At 40.4% G+C, this 14,157-nt stretch overlaps 1 long non-coding RNA gene across 1 annotated transcript; it reads left to right on the top strand.

Moving 5' to 3' along the window:
• The first annotated feature begins 1,934 nt into the window (after nucleotides 1–1,934).
• LOC145456333 (uncharacterized) lies at nucleotides 1,935–7,030 on the top strand. Its single transcript, XR_013920576.1, has 3 exons — nucleotides 1,935–2,321; nucleotides 3,669–3,843; nucleotides 6,593–7,030. It is a non-coding gene; the product is annotated as an uncharacterized LOC145456333 (long non-coding RNA).
• The last annotated feature ends 7,127 nt before the right edge of the window (nucleotides 7,031–14,157 follow it).

Genomic DNA, 14,157 nt, shown 5'->3' with positions numbered 1-14,157 from the left:
TTGACGTCAATTTATGTAACTCCAGGCGACTACCAGAGGAAGTGAATTTTAGAAAGCTCCTGTGCCAGTCACCAATGACTATTCCAAAGGATGTCATAATGGTGTGGTGCCTGGATGCCACCTACACAGGAGTTCGTCAGGATGTCCCTACTTGGAAATCGTTTCTATGAATTCAAGTGTGCATTGTGCAATCAATGCAAAATAGTTTTCTGAATACACCCATGAATGTCATGATATATTTTACTATTTGTAATCTATCGGAGTGAATACGAGAATGTTGATTGATGATATGGCGATGACTTTCTATCGCGCGGAACTTCAGAAGCCCGGCCATCGATGATCGCGGTCGCACTGTTAGAGATATAGTGTACGATATAAAGACATGCGGCTATTTTATTGTGACATTACTGGATCGAAATGTCCACATCAAGGCAAAATATGTTTCAAATATACCGTATACCCAATGCATGTGAAATCTTCCGACATGAAGACTTGACAACCGTAATAATGGTATGGTGACGACTATTCCAATCACGGAACTACTCAGTCTGCCCGGCTATTATCGATAATTAAGGCCGCACTGCGCAAGAGCTAGGCCAGCGATAATGCATATATTACGGCCTTCCGATACTTGTCGAGTCTCGAGTGTCGAGCCGAGCACGCCTGTTGCTTGAAATTCATTCAACCATAAAACCAAGAGACCGCGTTCTTCTGTCTGGCGAGCATGCGCCATGCGCGCGTGATTCTCATATTTGAATTTGAAAGAACAGGTTTTGTAGTAATTGCGGAGTGAAGGATTTATCACAGGGATGGTTTAGTTTGGAATAGGATACTTAACGGCGTGGATTGATTATGCGTGCTATTGATTATTATTGATACTGTCGCTGTCATGAGTACTGGAAAGACAGAGAGCATGGAAGCTTGGTATTTGAGTTCTATATTTATTGAACAGCAACAGCCTCGGTCATCATTAACTGCGATAACCGTCATGAATTTCACTATGATTCTAGTGGCACGTCTGTGCCGCGGTTTATTATGTACGAACGAAACTAACCGACCCGCTGCTAATCGTAAACTTATGCAGTACTTGTAATACTAGGCTAGTAGGCTATAGTATAGCGATGAGCCGATGAGCATGATCATGATGATATTTGATTATATGCATTCATTGAAGTTCGATTTGCTGCACAGTGGGTTTCATGTTGTTGTAATATTCAACTTACTGTTTGATGTGTACGGTATATACTATGAAAAGTTTGATAATGATTTCCAAAGACTGCAAGATCCATGCAGGAAACCAGATGCAGCATCGATGAATGTATTATAGCCTAGGTTTATATAGCTACATAATTTTAAAGTGTATTATAGGATGTTCCTTTACGGAATGTGAGATTAATGAATTTGTGGCTGAAAACGATAGTTGCATGACTGGCATATTTATTATCTATCGTATTTGTTGTAATTTTGTGTTGTGTCCACAAACAACACCATTGATACTAATTGAGGCTTTCGGTGAACCTATCAAAATGTATGGCTTTATTATTAGTTAATGTTAGGGTACTCTAGGAACAATCAATATAGTTAACTCAACTTTAACCTCAGCCTAATTTAATGATACCCCAACGCTGAACAATTATAAACGACATGGATTTACCATGTTCATGGGGAAGACGGGTTGTCGCAATGTCGGCAATGTCGCCGTGCAACATACTTAAAATGCTTACTTATAACTTGCAATGTAACGATAACTTATAACTTACATATACCTTAACTACACAATATCTTGAAATCCTCGGTAAGAAATATTAGTCACAAAAATTATAGTCACATTTCGCTCATTGGAAATCTTGCACGTTCCTCGTCATATATTATGATAGTTTAAAATTGGTGAAAGTAGATCATTATTCCGTTTGAATTTTCGCTTCTTCTCGGACCTCGAGTTGACATTGATCTTTAGATATTTCGCCCATTACCTTCCAATAAGTATATTGCACGGCGACATTGTGCCGACATTCACAAAAGATATTGCACGGCAATATCATTGCCTACATTACAGCGACATTCACAAAGTAGATGGGCCCTAGGGAAGACTGATTGCTGATAGTCATGTTGTCGTGGATAAGAAAGCACACTATTGACCCTTATTATCAATGGATTCTTCATGCCGATGAGGCAGGGGCTTACCTGGGTCTGCGTATACAACATCGCTTCATTTTTAGCAGGAGTCTAAATATGGAACAGGCAATGATATATAGTACTTTTCAACTTCGGAGCAACGCATCGCATTTGTGCATTGTCCATGGATTAAGAAGTTGAATCATGTAAGTTGGAGTGATGATTTATGATTGTTCATGTTCATTAATCAGCGATTTATTAGCCTGAAAAAAGTGTCATAAATGATGTGCAAATAGACTCTGTGATGGTGGTTCCCGTTCAGGATTTCGCCAGTGGTGCTCAAAATTGCTGCATGATATTTTGATATTGTAACTCTACGACTCGATGTTTCGTTGAATCCAAGTGTGCCATAATTCACAGTGACGCTAATCTGGTATGCATGATTTCTATAGATATGTCAGGTTGGCTGCATCACTTCTGTTCCGATTAGTAGGGCTTGGCAAAGTCGAGCACCTGAGTGAAGAGTGATTGATTCTGAATCTGGCCTGTGTCAAGTATTCGATAATCACTCATTATGATGTTATACTCATAACAGTATGAGTATGGAAAGTTGAAAACGTATCTTTTATGTTTCCACTAAGAACATACAAGTTTTACATCACACTAAATTACAGATAATTTGGTGTATTTTCGACCGATACCTATTTCATTGCACTTTGTGACTATGCTGTGGGTTAATCATGACTTCACAGATATGTCATTTTCACTAAAGTGAATAGCTTTGTACTACGCATTTTGTATGCTACTTCCACATTGGCAATGGTATCAAAAATGGCAATGGTATCAAAAATATAATTTTATTGATAACTGTACTCTTGGTGGCAACGAGCGTATAATTTCAGAAGGCCTACTTGAAAAAGTCACCTACTTGGCTCGAATCAATAGAATTAATTGCGACCAGTGAACTCGGCCCATGACGAATTCGGCCCATTGAACGTGGCCTTCGGTGAACTGGCCCATGGTGACTTTGTCAATACAAATTATTATAAATATCGTGAATTGTATTATTAATTGAAGGCAATGGCGAATTGGTGGTGGGGTGGTGGATATGTCGTGTGAATGTTATTCCCACTGGGGGCGGTATCGTATGTCGGATGTATAAAATGTTATATTAGACGTACGGAGCTGCATAATGTTGACGAAGAGTGCAGAACGTAAAGGATTAGATCGCACATGGTGAATTCGGTGTAACCCAATATTAGGGTTGGAGGGGCTTAGGTTTAGGCCAAGTTCACCTCCGAAGGCCGAGTTTACCGTAGGCTGAGTTCAATGGGCCGAATTCACCATGGCCCGAGTTCACTGGTAATCGAATTATTACTCGATTTAGATTCGAGTACTCATGTGCCCAGCCCTACTGATTAGTGAGTAGAATGTGCGAATAGCCAAGCTTGTACATCATTGTTTTTGCTTTTTAACAGGATGTTATAAATACCTGGCTTGAGTTCTTGACAAATGCCTTCACTACACCTATTCTAATTATTTAAATCTTCTAGATCCACAATGTCTTCAATTAATGGCAACAACGTCAAGCAGGTTGTACGAAGAATGCCTTGTAGACTGGGGCCGACATCGTTTGGAAGAACTACTGCCACCTAGAACAAGCGTTGCTTTTACACTACAAAATCGGTGCTGCATCATGCTCGGGAAAAAGTCGGAAAGCAATTGAAGGTATAAAACGTTGAATACACTATTTGGAAACCAGAGGTAGTCAAAGTAATCATCTTTTGTACTGAAGTTGAAGTAACGGCATGAATTTATACACACGTAGATGTAACAAGATACAGGGTGTGTCAATTGAGCATGGAACACTTTAGCATGCATCACTTCAGTATGTGACTTCATAACCCCAAAACTAACCCTAACCTGAAACATAACACTGAAATTAACCGCTATATATCCCGACCCCAAGCCCTACCCTAACCCAAGCTTAAATTGAACCCTAACCCGTAATTTGACTCGCATGCTCATGTGTCGCATGCCCGTATATCCACAGACCGTTGCATACTCAATAGTTCATGTGGTGATCAAAGTAATCATTGTTTGCATCGAGTAGAAGTAGTAGCAACGCTGTTAGCTTCTACTCCAGTATAATTAGCGAGTCACAAGGCTTGTAAAAATCACTTCAAAGAAACAGGAAAGTTCTGAAAAGTAGGCCTACGCGAGTATATACGTAAGAAGTTTCAAAAACTATATTTATTGGAGGTATTACATACTTTTAGCGCGTTGTTATTAGGGCTTGGCAAAATCGAGTACCCGGGTGATTCGATGCTGAATCGAGTATTAAGCTTCGATTCGAATATCTCATTATGACGTCACAACATTATGAATGATGACAAGTTGTATGCAACTTCAAAGACAAAATTTCCAGTTCAACATCACATCGAAGATTGTTTGGTAAATTTTCGATCATACCTAGCTTATTGCACTTTGTGACAACACATGTGTCATTTACGCGAACGTGCATAGCTATGTCCTACATGTTTCGTATTCTGCGATTCGACCAATCACCGTTTCAATGCCTCACAGTGATATATGGAATCGAAATTCCAATTCTCGATAAAGTATTATATAGTTTCGAATACTGAAAATATATAATACTTTACTGAGAATTAGAATTTTGATTCTATATTCGTACTCGAAACTTACTTTCACTTACTCGACTCGAATCATTGGAATTAATACTCAATTCAGAATCAAGTACTCGAATCATTGTGGCCAGCCCTAGTTATTGTAGGTGGTCACTTCCAAACAAAGATGGTCAGAGTAGTCGTAGTTAGTACTTGAGTATCAATAGCGATTTACAAGACATCAAACTACCTTTCAAGTATAAGTAGAAAGTGAAATTTGAAAAAGTAGGCTACTGGGGTGAGTAGTTTCAAAAAGTGGACACAGTCAAAATGTCGAGACTTATTGCATGTTGTAATTGCAGGGTTGTAATGACTCGACTCATGACTCGACTCGTGTCACGATTTTCTGATGACTTGACTTGACTGGGGTCATTTCCGCTAAATTCGGAAATGACTCGACTCGATTCGAGTCAATCTGTGTATTGCGCATGACTCGAACCAAGTCATATGACTCGAGTCTTAGACGGCCGAGACCAACATTTCATTGCAATTTCGAAGTATAGTAAAGTGGCCACACTTTCGGGAATTCGTCTATTGGTACTTGTATTCGAAAATGCGACGAGAAACTGCTAAAAGTGAAGAAAATTAGTATATTATGAATGAGAACCATTCAATATCACCAGAGCTATAAAAAGTGGGTTAACAAGGCTTTAACTGGAAACTGAGCGGCCAACACAATGACTTGGACTCGGACACGAGTCATAACACCATGACTCAGACTCGACCCTCTGATCGCTGACTTGGACTCGGACTTGACTCGGTGGTGAATTGAAAATGACTCGACTTGACTCGAGTCAAAACTATAAAATTGAGATTGACTTGTGACTTGGTTACAACCCTGAGTCGTAGGTGCATGCTAGGTGCAACAGAGATGGTCAAAAACGTAGTTGTTTTCAGCACTCAAGTAGAAGTATTTGTTGTGTCATCAATGGAGTAGAAGTAGTAGTAACGCCATGTATTTCCACTCTGGCACAAGCAGTGATTTACAAGGTTTGTCCAAACTAATTTATGTGAAAGTATAATTTCTGAAAAGTACTCAAGTATGTACTTTAGATGTTTCCAGGGTTGTAACCAAGTCACAAGTCAATCTCACTTATATAGTCAAGTCGAGTCATTTTCAATTCACCACCGAGTCAAGTCCAAGTCAACGAGTATAGGGTCGAGTCCGAGTCATGGTGTTATGACTCAAGTTCAAGCCATTGCGTTGGCTGCTCAGTTTCTAGTTAAATTCTTGTTCATTCCAATTTTTATAACTCTGTTCAGTGATATCAACGGTTCGCATTTATAATATAGGCTACTGATTTTTCTCCCCTTTAATAGTTTCTGGTCGCATTTTCAAGTACCGCTACCATTAGACGAAATACCAATAGTGTGGTCACTTTACTATTTTTCGAAATTACAATGTAATATCGGTCTTGGCCGTCTTGGTCCGAGTCATTACATAGATTGACTTGAGTCGAGTCATTTCCGAATTTTGAGAAAATGACTGAGTCATCAGAAAATCGCGACTGGACTCATTACAATTACAGCCCTGGGTGTTTCCACAAGTTGATTTGATTGGCTGGTTGCATACTCCGTATCGCTAGTTCAGAAGCTCTCCACACTCAAGTAGACACAGAAGTCATAGCATCGTCATAAATTTTCACTCAAGTACAAATAGAAGTAGCGATTTACAAGACATATTACAATTAATGCTAGTGGAAATATATAATGAAGTTCTGATACATATTTCATGTGCTATGAAGAGTGGATCTACATACAATTTGCTGACATTGTTATATGTGCTTCAGGCAAAACAAGGACTGAGAAGAAACCTGTTGTTACAACCAAAGTTTATCGCCAAAGATGAATACGCGCTCGCGCTCTTAACATGATGCGGTGCAGCCGATGCATCGTTTTACGTCTTGCAATGGTAGTTTCTACTTATGATTGCTTATGTCTGTTTTTGATTGTCTTAGCAGTTGTCCTTTGTAAAATGCCTCTGACACGTTTCTTTCAAATTTCTCGTATGCACCTCAATTGGACTGTTTGTCATGTTAGTTAGTTAGAACTAGCTGATATTTCCAAAGTTCATGTGACACATTTATTTCATATATTGGTAATTTTGTGATCGAATTTTCACTTAATCCTCAACTTTGTTAAATAATAAGAGTTCCTTAATTAATTTTTTACTTGTTATTTGCAATTGCCGTTTTCCAGTAACCCAATATAAATAGTTTGTGAGCTTATATGATGTTGGATTCCGTGTAGTTGGAGCAGGTATCGAAGTGGAGGAGGTAACCATGGAGATCATGAAGTATTTCACAAGGAGTCCTGAGATTGTAATCCTGAGGACTTGAACAGGGGCGAATAACACGTCCACAGTACGTGGACGGGCGTCCACAGGGAGTGGTGTTACGTCCACAGTACGTGGACTGGCATCCATAGGGAGTGGCGTCACGTCCACAGTGCGTGGACTGGCGTCCATAGGGAGTGGCGTCACGTCCACAGTACGTCAGACGCGTCCATAGGGAACCACGTGACGTCCAGGCTAGGTCAGACGCGTCCATGATGAGTCGCTTCATGTCCACAACACGTCATTGCGGACGTACTCAGAGGGCAGACAGGACGTCTCTAGTTGTCGACAAACCTACTCCAGGGAGGTGACGGCCGTAAGTTACCGGACGTCCTGCCGGCAATTCCACCGGAAGTCAACTGGACATCGAGTGTTTGCTGGGTGATCACGTGAGCTGAGAATGAATATACTTTGACAATAATATGTGAAACGCCCAACATTTCCGCGCGACTATACACACATAATTATAGTATCTTTTCTTGACATTTACACTCGCGATTTTGGTACATAAATTATATAATGTAAGTCGGCTGGGATGTTATGCTTCTACAATAAGAAAATTTACGCAAGGCATATCTCAAGAAATACGTGAAGGCACAGAACACCACAGGGGCTCTCCGCTGTGTTAAGTTCCCAGTGTCCAATTTTATCTGAGTATTTTTCGTCCACGGGCCATGCCGACTCCCCCGCTGGCAGGACGTTTCGTATATGTAATCAAAATGCAGCTTCCTGCGTAATCGATTCATTGTATTGTCAGGAGTGTACGAGTTTTGAGAAAATGTTTAAAGGGTGTACCACGACGAAAAAGGTTGAAGAGCACTGTGTTAGACCCAGGGTTGCCATCGACATCGACCCAAAAATAAGGACAGTCGAAAATTTAGATTAGCATGAAAATGCGTTTTTGTACATACTTCGTATTTATACGAGCCGTGGCATATCACATTCCATACTTTTCGTCAGGAACAATCTGGTCCAGCAACTTTGTTATTAGAAGGTTCTTCATGGATCTCACAACAGCTCAGGTCTAGGTTGACCTTTACTCAGGGCCAAAACAGCACTTCGTCAGCCCCCCCTCCCAAAAAAAACGTTGGTCTTGAACTCCTCCCCCTATAAGGTGATAAACCAAACTTCTTCACTTCATGTTTTGAGCGTATGGAGCAAGAAATCCAGTAACAATGCTTGTAGTCTTGGTCCTGGCCGAACAAAACTTATTTGCGATGTTGGAATCGGGGAATATTGATTTGAACATTGGCGATGTGCAATCGTTGGCAAGGAATGATCGCTGGTTTTGACAGTATGGAATGCCCAGGTACCCTCTGCAGCTGCTGCCTAGTAGTCTGTGGTCGTTGCTGCTGATCGACTTGTTGAAAAATTAATCAGCGACAGGCTCAGATTAATCATTATGACACACTTCTTGTGTCTTGGGGTATGAATGTGAGTTGAAATAGCGGTCTTTCCTATGGCCTCCAGGTTAATGTCACAATTGCAGATGTTGCAATGTGCAAAACACTCGCCCTTCCAGCCTTTAAACTAATTTAAACTAATCAGATTCAGAATTTAGCCTTACTAGTAGCTAAATCTATATGCGCAAATGCTATATAATTTAGATAAATTTATCAATGATTTATTACTTTTTAACCAACGTGTTGACTGCACTGCGCCTTTTTTCACTACGCAATAAATGCTGCCTTCCCCACAGCTTGAGCTTATTCTGCTGTAGACCAAACAGCAGGAATGTGGGCACGCTATTTATTGCTACAATGACGTCCGCTGGGGTAGCTTATTGGTACAGACGAAACTGCTATATCACCACTCACGGACCTAGCTATCTCACCACTTGGAAATCAAATCCTGTGGTGTGTACGTCACGAGAGTTCCTTTCAGTTATGAATGATGTCATAAAATCTCGACGCAGAAGCATAATTTTAGAATATTATGCAGAGGAAAACGATCGAAGTTCAGTAGTGGTTGAAAATAAGACAAAATAAGGACGCAAGTCGAAAATAAGGACATTTCTTAGAAATAAGGACAGTCGAGTTTTCTAAGACGAGGCGCTTCAAAATAAGGACAAATCTTAGAAATAAGGACGGTATGGCAACCCTGGTTAGACCACAGAAGTTCACTCCTTGGAGAAAGGGCCGAGAAATTGTGCTTGGTTAACTGTAATCTGCAACTGCTGGATTAGTGCTTTTTTGATATATTTTTATAGCCCCTAAATCCTTTATTTCATGTTCAAGTATATCAATGGCTGTAAAGTTGTTGAAATAAATGCTCTGAGGTGGTAAATATGGGCCTTGAGCTAGATTCCACATATTTTGAATATCGGCTGAATATATCGGGGTTATCGGTGGAGGTACTGGATATCGGTCTTATCGGTATCGGCTTAGAAATCCAATATCGGTCGGGCTCTAGTTATGACGCTCGGATTTGATCAACTTCTTGCATAATCACCTCGACTGTTGAAGGAATAGATGATGATGTGTAAGTCCGGAAATTTGTTGAGTGAAGGGGATTGTTGGACAGTCTCGATTCCGTCCCATTCTTCGAAGTCACCATCTTGCAAGTCAACTATGATTGTAAGAGTTGACATACTGGACATGGACAGCATTGCAATTAAATGACTAAGCAAAGTATATGATGTGAACAATCATATATCATTGGCTGTGCACAAGTCTATCAAACCTGAAATGGACAGTGGCAGGAACTTTCTACCTATTGTGGGTTGCTTTTGCGCACACGTACACTTATAAGATATATACGATCATATCATGGTAAATTGTACTCATGAAATAGTTTGAAAAAGTAGGTTAAAACCAGATTTTGCAGACGTTTGTAAGTCAATTGGATATTGAAATGCGCTTGTTGAAGCAGAAAATGAACGGTCTGAAAAGTACTCGAGTAGTGTGAAGAAATGAGTTAAGCTAGACTTTGTATACATCTGTTAGTTAATTGTGTACTGTATCTAAAAGCTGCCGACGATTACTCCTGATAAGTATCAAACGAAAATATTCCGATTTATTCAATTGTATTTGGGAGCATTCGAATCGTAAGATGAATCTCCGTAACAAAGGAATAATGACTATTATTGCTTCAAAAACTTGATGCTTTTTGCGAAGTCCTCAAGTAGGTTCTGCCTACTTTCACAACTTCAGAAGGCCTGACTTCAAAGTCAGTTATAGAACTTACCTGAACCGACATGAAGAGTTTAGAAATGACTTAGCGTGACTTGGTTAAACATTTGCAAGGACTTGAAGATAGTGACATGATCCCAACTCTACCTCGTACTATGAATTATCCACCGTTATTTGATAATGCCATGCCTAAGTCCACTAAACGACTTGTCACATTTGAAAACAAGTGACTCAAAGCCAGCTATAGCACGTGTCGACACCAACCTATTTAGAAGAATTATGGGATATAGCATGACATAGTATACTAAGCCAAATAGACCACATACATCCAGAGAGATGTTGGCTGACATTAGTAATACCGTAACTCAGCACACAACGGCAAGGTTTCAACCAGGTGCTGGATTAGGCCTATCTTCCTTCTACAAAGAAGACTCTATTGCATGATAAAAGCAAAATGTGCGGCAATTTGGTACAACATGAGTAATGCCACAGGGACTCATCATATAAGAGCGACCGAACAGATCCTCGCTCTATCCAATATGCCGACCTGACATGTGGAACAGTATCCTGCCGGCCATCCAAAAGTCGACGAGCATGTCCACAGTCAAGTCAAAATACAATCAATATCTACTAAATAAATACTAATCCGCCCTCAAGATTACAGGACCAGGACCTGATTTATCGATCTCGCCTTCCTTGACATGCCACCCAATTTTTGTCGCTTGCTTTTTCTATACTATCTTCTTTTACTTTTAATTCCTCTTTAGCTCACCTAGGCCAATGGTTTTCAAACTTTTTTAGACGCGTCCCCCTTTTTGATTGTGAAAAAGTTCGCGCCCTCCTTATCATGATATCGCAAAATATTAAAGAGAGAAATCAGAATGCTAGCAATCCCAAAGGATAGTAGTGATAGCATTGAAGGCTATGGCTATGATAGAATTATCCACTTTGAAATTCAGACAATAGGCTGACTAAATACCATGAGAAGGAGGTAAATCGCGCTATTTCCTGTGAACTGCGGCTTCGTGCCCCCTTCAGATGCTTTCACGCCCCCAGTTTGAGAACCACTGGCCTAGGCCAAGGTGGTGTCCGATTCCAAAAACTACTCCAAGTCGTTTCGACACCTTCTTATCTTTTCATTGTACCACAATTTTTTGTGGTGTATTGAACTGATAAAAATTGCTGATAAACCGAACTGAATACTATTATCATCTGTGAAGAGCTAGTTCCGCATTCTGTAAGAAGTCGCCTGGTTTGATTAAGCCTAAAAGCCATAAATAGCATAGACAAAAGTCCACTACAATCATATACCATACGTATTTGACAGCACTGTTACATCAGTCGAGTCAATAAGGCAATATCATTGATTAGAAAACAGCATCATCCTCAATTTGTGCAGAACATTCCTGAGCTGACAAAGATGGTTTGAAATATTTGTGTAGCAGTCCAAAATTGGCATTGTCACTTTCTTTCTAAATCCGAACAAACTTTCTTTTCTGTGATCTGGACTTACATTTAGCACATGCCTGGGCAGCCCGCAAAAGGTTGCTTGAAATTTAAAATATAAAAGCTACTTATTAATGTTGCTATAAACTGAACCGGAAATTAGTTTACTATCAAGCCTGTTTAGATGTTCAGTGTTCGTTGACATGCCGCGATTACTCAGTAAAGTCAATGTAGCAAATTATGGCGTTAAAAAGTCACAAGAAGTCACCAAACCTTCTTTGTTGCCATTGTCATATTACGCATTACACGGTCTGTGTTTCAAATTGTTACGTGATGCGTTTCCTAATCCCTAATTCGTGAAAAAAGTCAATCAGCGCCCGTGATTTATATGAGTAGGCTATATCACGACCCAGAAAAGACGTGAAAAGAAGAAAGCCCAAAATTGTAATTCAAAGAAGGTTAAGAGGACTAAAAATTTGTTTACTATCCGTCATTTCAGTAGTTAGTGCCGTCTCTGCGTTTAAAGAGTGTTATTTACGTCGGTTCTATGACAAAAACACGCATACATATACACTCGATCAAGGGACGGCGAATTTCGGAATATCTTCAATCTTGGCTCAACAATAAGGCTATTTCGGCAAGCTGCACACTTCCAGGAAACTAGCTACCAAGACAATAAGCTTTATAGTATCCCTAGGACCGTAACTGCCGCACCCCAAATCCCCCCCAATTAAGAAACGGGCTCGAAAGGCGCCCAAAAATATTTTGTGAATGAACATACATCATAGAGTATATTTTGGAAAATTTATGCAACTTCTTTCAAATTTTTCTCACGCTAGGCGCGATTTAGAGATCATTGGTTTATAGCAAGAGTCGGCAACCTACCACTCGCGGGCCAGATCCAGCCCGCCAAGCGAAATCGTCCGGTCCACGACCACAAGAATACGGCCTGCCGTTTCGTAATTAGTTCCAATCTGTAGAGTGCAGCACAGCTTGGAAAGAATGCGGCATTGCTGCAATATAACTATCCTACATCGTATCAGTACTGAAGTTGATATAACTCGTACATAGAATTGAAACTTTCAATGAATGAAGAAACTGCTATGACTGGGCAATTGAATTGATGCATTTAGTACTTCAAAAATGTAGAAATCCAAATGATAATTTGACAGCAAATACGACACCGAAAGTAAAAAAGAACCACTAAATGGACACTTTCATACGGGTACAAAATGATATTTTCATACTGTAAACCAGGGGTTCTCAACCCGCGGCCCGCGGGCCGCATGCGGCCCGCAGACGATTCTTTTGCGGCCCGCGTCATTACTGACAGTATTGTTATGGAAGACCGATGTGGCACATTTGTCCAAGAACAGTTGTTGTAAGAAAGCCTAGGAGCCTGAAATGATAGAACGATAGTTTCATCTTGAGTTATACATATCGCCTGATTTTAGAGAAAACGTTGCTAGTTTGGTTTAAAGCCCAGAAATCCATATTTCGAGGCATTTGAAAAATTGCCGACGACGCGACAGACGCATTGTTCAAAATGGCTTGGAATGTCGCTAAACCCAAGAATCTGCTAGAGAATGTGTGACTTCAATAAAAGTATAACGTACTGTGCGAATATTCGCTGTCTTCGGAACACAGCAGCAAGTCCCACATCACTTGACAAATTTCGAAGCTGCAGTTGTCTGTTTCAACCGTCATCAAAAGAGTAACAGCTATGTCAGTCATTCTTTTATCGCATGTTCGGAAACCCGTTGCCACGTTCGGACTACTTTAGCCTATCATTGGACGAATCCATCCACTGCACACAGTGCATAGCTAATTATCCATGTGCGTTTTATTAGAGTCGACATATTTTCAAAGGACATGCTGACGGGGCAAACGTGGGTAGATGACCAGTGAAAAACATCAATTTGACAAAGCTGACTTCTGTAACCTTTAGTGTAGGGCTCCAGTCATGGAAGGAAAGGAGAAGAGTTGATAGCTTTGCTCAGAAATGGCCTTGAACGTCTGATTTCTTCTCGTGAGAGCTCAAAGTGATATTAACCTCTGTAGCGAAAAAGTCCACCAGATTTTATACTTCCTCGCTCTCGCATTGAAACAGAGAGTTCGGTTCTCTGGTGGAAGGGTTTTGAAGGGTGCATATACCGGCATGGCAACATATGGAATGTACGCTCCATGAAGGGATTTACTTGCGCAACTTGAAGATAGATATCCCGACAAAAAACGGCAACTGCAAACTAACGAACGCTCTCCATTAATGCTTTAGAATGCATAAAAATGTACTAAAGGCCCGTATAAGACTGGTAAATAGGCTACAGTAGCTTAAATTCAATAATAGCCCACAAATTCATGGTGATAATGTTCTGCGGCCCGCAGCGTCTTTTGGAGTGAAAATGCGGCCCGTTATACGAGAGAAGTTGAGAACCCCTGCTGT

The sequence above is a fragment of the Botryllus schlosseri genome, chromosome 14, assembly GCF_051294905.1.
Source record: "Botryllus schlosseri isolate E-star chromosome 14, Bs_hap1, whole genome shotgun sequence".
NCBI lineage: Eukaryota > Metazoa > Chordata > Ascidiacea > Stolidobranchia > Styelidae > Botryllus > Botryllus schlosseri.
This window is presented reverse-complemented; position numbering and strand designations above follow the sequence as displayed.